Below are 8,519 nucleotides of genomic sequence, written 5' to 3' on the forward strand. Positions count from 1 at the left end.
TTGACTCATTGCTATGGGGCCTGATACAATCCTACCTACATGGTTCTGGAAAACTGAGCTGAGAAACTGGCAGAAAACTGGTTCAGAACAGTTGAAACTCCAAGGCCCTAATAAAAATAACTTGAAATCTGGCCTGGACAAACCAGTATTTGGGGAGTGCCTATTGAAAACAATCCTCATTAAGGGGCACCTGGGTGGCTCAGTCGGTTAAGTATCAGACTTGTCAGATTTTGGCTCAGGTCGTGATCTCAGATTCATGAGATCAAGCTCAATGTTGGTCTCTCTGCTGAGCGTGGTCTCTCTTGTGATTCTCTCTCTCCATCTCCCTCTGCCCCTGCCCCCCACTCATGCACTCTCTCTCACTCTCCAAAAAAAAAAAAACCACACCAAAACAAACAAAAACCAAAAAAAAAAAAACCAAAAAGGAAACAATCCTCATTGAAGATGAGTTCATAATCAGAAGGTATAGCCCATGTACGATAAAGACTACAGAATTTACATACTGTGAGCTAGAGATAAGAAGAAATACAAAATAATGTGTTGAAAATATTTAATAAGATTTAAAATAATTCTGGTGATCTGGCATACTTGATGTCTGGATAAACCATTCCTGAACAGAACACCTAGCAATTCTGGATGGTATATTTAGAATATCTTTTTAAATGCATAACCGAACTGGTAGGAGGTAAGAAAGAAATTGTAATGACTGCATATAGACTGATATGACTAATCAGAGTTAAAAAATTATGATAAATGTGAATCAGAAGTAAAAAATTATGATAAATGTGAATCTGAAAAGTTAAGGACAAAATCTCTCATTTGCCCTAAGTCATCTGCCCATCTGTGGTGACATGTATTTTTTACTCTTTTTTTAAAAAATTTTTTATTATGTTATGTTAGGTTTTTTTTTTTTTTTACTTTTTACATATTTATTACATGACAAAAGAACAGACGAGCCCCTTAATAATTGTTAGCTTGATTAAGTAGTAGCATTGGTAAGGTTCTGCTCATCTTGAATAAGATTTTAGGGGTTTGAGGTTCAGCTCTGCCACTTTTTAAAAATGAAAGTGTAACATACATAAAATGCCCAGAGTCTAAGTGTATGGCTTAATGAATGTTTACAAATGGATACTGGGCACCTCCATTATGAAAAAAGACTATTAGAACAAAGAAACCTCTCACATAAATACCCATTCGATAACAACCAGAAAAAAATGTCACAGCTTTATCATCCTATGTTTTGCCTGTTATTGCACTTTGTAAAAATTGAATCTATTTGTCTATCTTTATTCAATCAGCACAATTACTATTAGATGCAATCATATTGTCTGTGGCCATAGTTCATTCTCATTGCTATACAATATTTCATTACATGATTATATCACAATTTATATATGTCTATTCTTCAAGGATATTTGCTTCCATTCTTGACTATTACGAACAGTGCTACTAAAACGTTCTTGTATGTGTAGTTCAATGGACATATGTATACCCACTTCTGTTGGTCATATACTTAAGCATGGAATGGACGAGTCATAGGTTATACATAGGCTGAGCTTTAGCAGACACTGGCAGATTGGCAAATGGATCATAGGAGAGTATTCCAAAATGTTTTTTTTTTTTTTATCAATAGTGTGTAAAGTTTCAGTTGTTCCACATTCTGGCCGATATTTCATAATATTAGGCTCTCGGGTAGGAAGTGACACGGCATTGCTGTTTTCACTTGCTTTTCCTGAAGAATGCTATGATGTGGTGGAAGACATTTTCAAATTCTTATTGACCATTTGGATATCCTTTTTTTATAAAATGCTTTTTTCAAATCTTTTGAATAGTTTTTGAAATTTTGATTTCTTTTGTGTTTTCTTTTGTTTTTTTGGGGGTGGACATCTACATTTTACTTACTAATTTGCAAGAGGTCTTTACATACTTTAAATATAAATGGTTTTTTAGTTTCATGTATGAAAATATCTTCTCCTACCCATGTACTGCATGTTTACTTTATTCATGGAGTCTTCTGATAAATACAATTTTAATGAAGTTTCACTGATCAATATTTTCTTTATAGTTAGGGCTTTTTTGGTTCTATTTAAGAAAAAGCTTCCAGCCTACCAAGAAGAAATTGAATAAGATACAAAATCCTAGTTTTATTTTTAAGCCCATCCAAGAATTTAAGATAAACTTAAATATTCTAAGGAGGAGGAGATCATCCTAGGAGAGATGTGGGCCCCCCCACAGCTGCTTTCACCTTTGCATACTTGGTGGGAAGTGAGTGAACCTATCATAAAACTACAAAAGAAAAAAAAGCGAGACATTTCAAGGCTTGTAATGGCTGCATGTGGTCAGACATGACTAATTAGTATCCCAAGCAATCTCAGTTTCTGCCCATCCTTTTTCACACAAGACCTTCACTGAGGGCCTAATAGCAGTGTATTAAATGCTGTCAGAAAACCAGAACAGCTGAGAGAGTACTCCCTAGAGCCATGAGGAACTAACACTACATACTCAGCAGCCTGGGAGCAGGACAGGAGAACTGAAAGAGCGTTCCTTCAGGTACACAGGATCACTGAGTGGATGAAGGTAGTGAGCTGAAGACTGGAGGCAGAGTAAAAGGGCTGAGAAAGTCCCTCAAGGTGTACAGGACCTTCCCTGAGTTCCTGAAGGCTGGGAGAGGGGGAAAGGCTGTGCAAGATTCTCTGGGGGTACACAAGGCTTTCGTCACATACAGGCAGGTGCTCTGTAGCTGGCAGAAGGGCAGAGTAGTGAGAAATCATCCCAAAACACAGCAGACTTTTATTTAGCTCAAATTAGAGCCCACTGTGGGCTGTAAACAGTGCAGCAAAGTGGAGAAAGATCTCTCAAAGGTGAAAAGCTAGGAAAAAGAAAGAGAAGTCCCCAGTTACCTGAAAGGCTGGATACTAAGCTCTAAAACCGAGATCTCCTACAATTCAGAAAAGTAGCTAATAAATTGAAAAACAAAGATCTCTGGAGTCTTGCCAGGGCTCAGATCTCAAGCCATGCTGAAGAAAATACTGATCTTAAAATCAAAATATTTGAAGCCAGTGGTAAAATGAATCTAACAAAATCTGCAACAAAGCCCAGAACCAGCTGAAGTATATATTAGAGTGATTCCTTCCAGCACTCTTGAAGCAACTTGATAGAAGAAGAAACATGTCTTTTCTTGAGGTTAAATATCATTGATTTTAATCTTTATTTTCTTTGACATAACAGTGTTTAATATAAAATAAAACTTATGAGATATGCAATGAAACAAGAAATGAGAATCATAGACAATAAGAGAAAGAACAGTCAGCAGAAGCTAATCTGTAGAGGTTCTAGATACTAGTATGAGAAGATGAGGACTTTAAATGACTACAGTTAATATTTTAAATCACCGAGTAGAAAGGTGGGCAACATGTATAATTAAAGGGAGCATTTCAACAGAAAAATGTGAAGTATAAGGAAATAAAATGAAATACCAGAATGGAATAATATAGCATCAGAAATAAGAAATGTGATGGACTTCACAATAGACTCTACACAGAGAAAGTGAAGACAGGTAAAAAAAAAATTACCTAAACTACAGCACAAAGAGGAAAAAGGAATGTAAAACTAAACTAAGCAGAGCTTTCCAATACCTGTGACATAACATTAGATGCACAGTTACAATTAGTGTTCCAGAACTGAGGAAAAATAAAGGGGGAGAAATTTTTGAAGACATAGTGGCTGAGAATTTTTCAGAGTTAATGAAAGATATTAATCAATGGATCCAAGGAGCTCAATAAATCCCAAGCAGGATTAAACACACACACACACACACACACACACACACACACACACACACCCTAAGCCACCCAGGCGCCCCATATTATCCTTTTAATGTTGTCAAATCTATACTGATGTCCTCCTTTCTGTTCCTAATACTAAAGTTATATTTTCTCTTTTGTCTTGATCAGTCATTCTAAGTATTTATAGGTTTTATTGATTTTTTAAAGACCGAATTTTGTCCTTTGATTTTTGCTTTATGCATTTTTAAAATTTTATGTTTCTTTCTTTCTTTCCTCTACTATATTTCTTATGTTTTATTTCCTGTTCTTTCTTTTGCTTCTTTAGAAGCTTTCATATATATTAAAAGCTATATAACTTACCCTGTCTCCCCCATGTAAGGCCCAATTATAGTCCTATGTATTTCATATGTTTCTGATCTGAGTCACTTATTCTTTTTATATTATGCAATTGAGATACAAGGTTATGTGATTAATTGAAAACTAATTTAAAAATAGTGAATAGTGATAAAAATTATAGAAGCATATTTTAATCATTAATTGACCTTAAAACATATAAGTAAAAATGGAATTTATTAGCTATGCTGGGTTGAATAGTGTCCCTCAAAAATTCATGTCCACTCATAACTTGTATGCATGACCTAAATTGGAAATAGGGTTTTTGAAGATGTAATGTCATTAAGATGAGGTCATGACTGGTTCAGACACACAAACAAGGGGAGGGAAGAAATCATGTGAAGCTGGAGGCAGAGATTGGAGTGATGTGTCTAGAAGCCAAGGGATGCCAAGTATTGCAGGCAACAACAAGAAGCTAAGAGAGAAGCATTGAACAGATCCTCCCTAAAAGTCTGCAAAAGGAATCATCCCTGCTGACAGACACCTCCACTGTAACCTCTGGAACAAGCGAACAAAGAATACAGTTTTGTTATCAAGTCACCTAGTGTATGGTGCTTTGTGATGGCAGCTGTCAGAAAGTAATATACCAGTAATTACTTGATAGGAGATGAAGGCTTTTTCTCTGATTTGGGTTCATTGACTAGAATTCCAAAGAACATGCATTTGCTTATACTGTAATTTCCAGTTTCAATTTTTTAAAGTGGCATAAATACATCTGTGAAGCGACTGGAGTGCAGAATTTCTTGAGCTTTTTATGATTCCCTTCTTCTTCCCCCCCAGTCCTGGATTGTGGCCTGTGACTATTAGGAAAACAATTTTAAATGGCACACTCACTTCTATCTAGTGTTGCTAAATAGTTCAACTTCATTTTTATAAAAATAACCAAAGTTGTTTCAAATTAATAATTTTCTATCTACATAATATTTACTTAAATAATCGGGTTTGAAGCAAGTACAGCTGAGGGTGAGCACACAACTGGTGAGAGCTGACTTGGTGCAAGCAAACACCCTACTGTGAGCACCAGCGTGTGGGCCAGGCAGCAGAACAGAGCATGGGCGAAACTGGAAAGTCTGTTTATTGGAAAAGACAAATCTGTTTTGGTTTTCTTAACTGTGTTATTTTACTTTATTGTTCTTTTTTTCAACATGTGCCTTTTTGGTAAACTGTGGAACAAGGCGGGGTAGAAAGAAGGAAGGAAGTGGACAGAAAGTAGGAGAGAGGAAGGAAAATATGCCCATGGATGATCTCCCACTCCGGTTTTTGCTGTCAAACTTTAAATTCCAGGCTACCTTTCTCAAGCCATTTATATTCCTTCTGATCTCTTTCTCTTAGTTGCTAGGTAATATAAAGCAAGGAACACAACTTTTATCAGTATAACAGAAACAAAAATTGCTAGGAAGGTAAATCATTTCCGTGATGAGACCACAAATTCCAAATATGTATCAGATACGTTGGGACTACAGTTTGTTTTCCCCTTTAACGTAGATTTGATGATGTAAAAATTCCTGAAAATCAGCGAATGTGCCTTTTTATTGAGCAAATAATTAAAATATACTCAACACAATATGTACTAGGAAATAGTCTACTTGTTTCATTGTTCTTTTTTAAATCACAAAATAATGTTTGATGGTGATATTATTATTTATTCCATTTTACAAATAATTGAAACATAGTAAGTTTTGGTAATTTACCCATTCTCACTCAGCGTAAGAAATCGAGCTGGGGTATAAAGTCAAGCGCTTGGGAAGATAACTGTTACTCTATATGTCCTCTGATGTAGCTTCAAACATAGTGCTGGGCACAGGGTAATGTTCATTTGATATTAACTGATATGTGCAGTGGATTGAAAGGCCCTCCAAAAGATGTGTCCTTGTCTTAATCTTCCAAACCTGTGAATGTTATTGCATTTAAAAGAAAGAGTCTTCACATATGTCATTAATTTCAGGATCTGGAGAGGAGGAGATCATCCTGGATTAGCCGGGTAGGCCCTCACTCCATTGATTAGTATCCACATAAAAGACACACAGAGAAGATAGATGGAGGCAATGTGAACATGGAGGCTGAGACTGGAGTGATGTTGCCACAAGTCAAGGGATGCCAACAGCCACCAGAAGCTGGAAGAGGCAAGAAACAGATTCTCCCTCGAGCCTCCAGAAAGAGTGCTATACAGCTGACACTTGGATAGGAGACTTCTGCTCCTCCAGAACTGTGACAAAATAAATTCTTGTTGTTTTAAGCTATTGGGTTCATTTGTTACAGCAGCCACAGGAAAACGTGTGATATACAGGAAATTAAAAACAAAAAAAAAGCCCGAAAAAGCAGATTGAGAGGCAATGGAAGACATTCACATCCATTATAATTAGATTTCTGCATAAAAATGTTCCAGTTTCCATCCCCCTAATTAATAAATACATCTACCCACCTTTGATTTACTCCCTGATAGGAATTTGCAAGTTTTTTTTTAAAGAACTTGCCATTTTTTACTTTTAAAGCAATAATTTCCTAAAAGAAATACATAAAATCTTCCAAATAAAAGCAAATGTAATAATGATTAGCTGGGTGAACTCTTGTATAAGGATGCTATGCCTCATGCAACGTCCTTTTTAACACCACAGTGAAGGAGTTAGGCTATCATTCCTCTCTGCTACTTTTATTCAGTCCCCCCCCCCCACTAAGTTTTGGAATAAAGGAGTAGTACCTAGTGGGCGAAATCAGTAAATCCCCTTCACCTGACACACTCAACGCTAAAAGAAATCAAGTTGTGTTTTTTTGCCCTTCAGTATGCCCTCGTAATTTTTTCTTGTTATTAGGCTCTCATAATACACTAGGTAAAATTAGTGCTACTGTACGTCGATCTTTGGACATGTGGGGGCGACGTGTGGGGGAAGGGGAAGCGCTCAAAAGTCCTCTGAGTAGGTCTGCCTTAGCCTGTCTACGGGGCTGTGAACATCACAAGTGTTACTCATATTTTTTTTCTCTCCCCTTCGGTAGAACAGGATGGCTAGATTGGACTGGCATTAGGTCACTCCCTTCTCCCAGGTGAGGTAGGCTTTGCTTAAAACCCTGATGCATTCGTTTCTCCTGAGGGCAGCCCTTTTTAAGATGATCACAGGGCTCCGGCTTGTTTAAAATGGTTCCTTTTCCCTTTCCCCCCGACAAAAGCAGGAATGGTATTTACTGTGAGAAGCTGGTCACGTTCCTGGGGGAAAAACTCCCCAAAGTGTGGGGGCCCCTCTTAACGGAGTTCCTTGGAGTTAACACTCAGTTTTTGCATGGAGCCTCCGGCAATTTGTCAACTATGGTTGCGGTTTTCCTACCCTGCACCGTTCCCACCGCTCCTCTGAGTTTCTGCTCAGGTAAATTGTGAATCCCTCTGTCTGCCTCTCCAGTTTTGAGGGCAGTGAGTTGCCCTGCAGCCTTCCTTCTCTTACCGATTTAAGAAGAGCTGATTTTCAGTGTGCTTAGTTTTTTATTAGAACAGAGAAATGACTTCCAAGCTTCATGGGAGCTGGAAGTCTCCCAAGTTTGATTATGTGAACACACAAATGGAGCCATGTAACCAACAACATAATAAAATCCTGAAAGATCTCTATCATTCTAGAAAATTCCTTGAACCCCCCATTCAGTCAATCCAAATGCCCACAAGAAATTGCTCTTCCTATTTTATCACAAGTTAATGCCACTTATTCTTGGTGTTAATATAATGGATCCCCACAGTAGTGTTTCGGGTTTGGCTTCATTTGCTCAATAAGATGTTTTTGACATCTGTCCAATGTTGTTCCACATGCTAGTAGTTCGATCTTTTTAAAATAGTATATAATTGCAAGAATATACTACAAAATATTTATTCCTTCTCATGTTGAGGATGATTGGTTGTTTCCATTGCTACACAACATAGTTATTTCTAGTTAATTTCCAGAGTTTAGTTCATGCTGCTATGGATATTGTGATATTGCCTTTTCTTGAACGCATGTCTTAATTTCTCTAAATACCTAGAAATGGTTTCCGGGGTCATAGGGTAGCTACATGTTTAACTACAAGAGACTACAAACTGTCTTCTTAAATGATGGACCTATCTGGGGGCACCTGGGTGGTTCCTTCTGCTAAAGCGTCTGCCTTTCCGCTCAGGTCATGATTTCTGGGTCCTGGGATCGAGCCCCACTTCTCCCTATCTCTCTCCCTCTGCCCCTGCTTGTGCACTCTCTCTCTCAAATAAATAAAAAAGACCTTTAAAAAAATTATGGAGCTATCTTATATTCCTTGAAAGGTATGAAGATTCCAGTAGCTCCATACCTTAATCCATTATTGGTTTTTTTAGTGCTTTTAATCTTAATCGTTCCA

This window comes from Ailuropoda melanoleuca, chromosome 11 (assembly GCF_002007445.2).
Source record: "Ailuropoda melanoleuca isolate Jingjing chromosome 11, ASM200744v2, whole genome shotgun sequence".
Classification (NCBI taxonomy): Eukaryota; Metazoa; Chordata; class Mammalia; order Carnivora; family Ursidae; genus Ailuropoda; species Ailuropoda melanoleuca.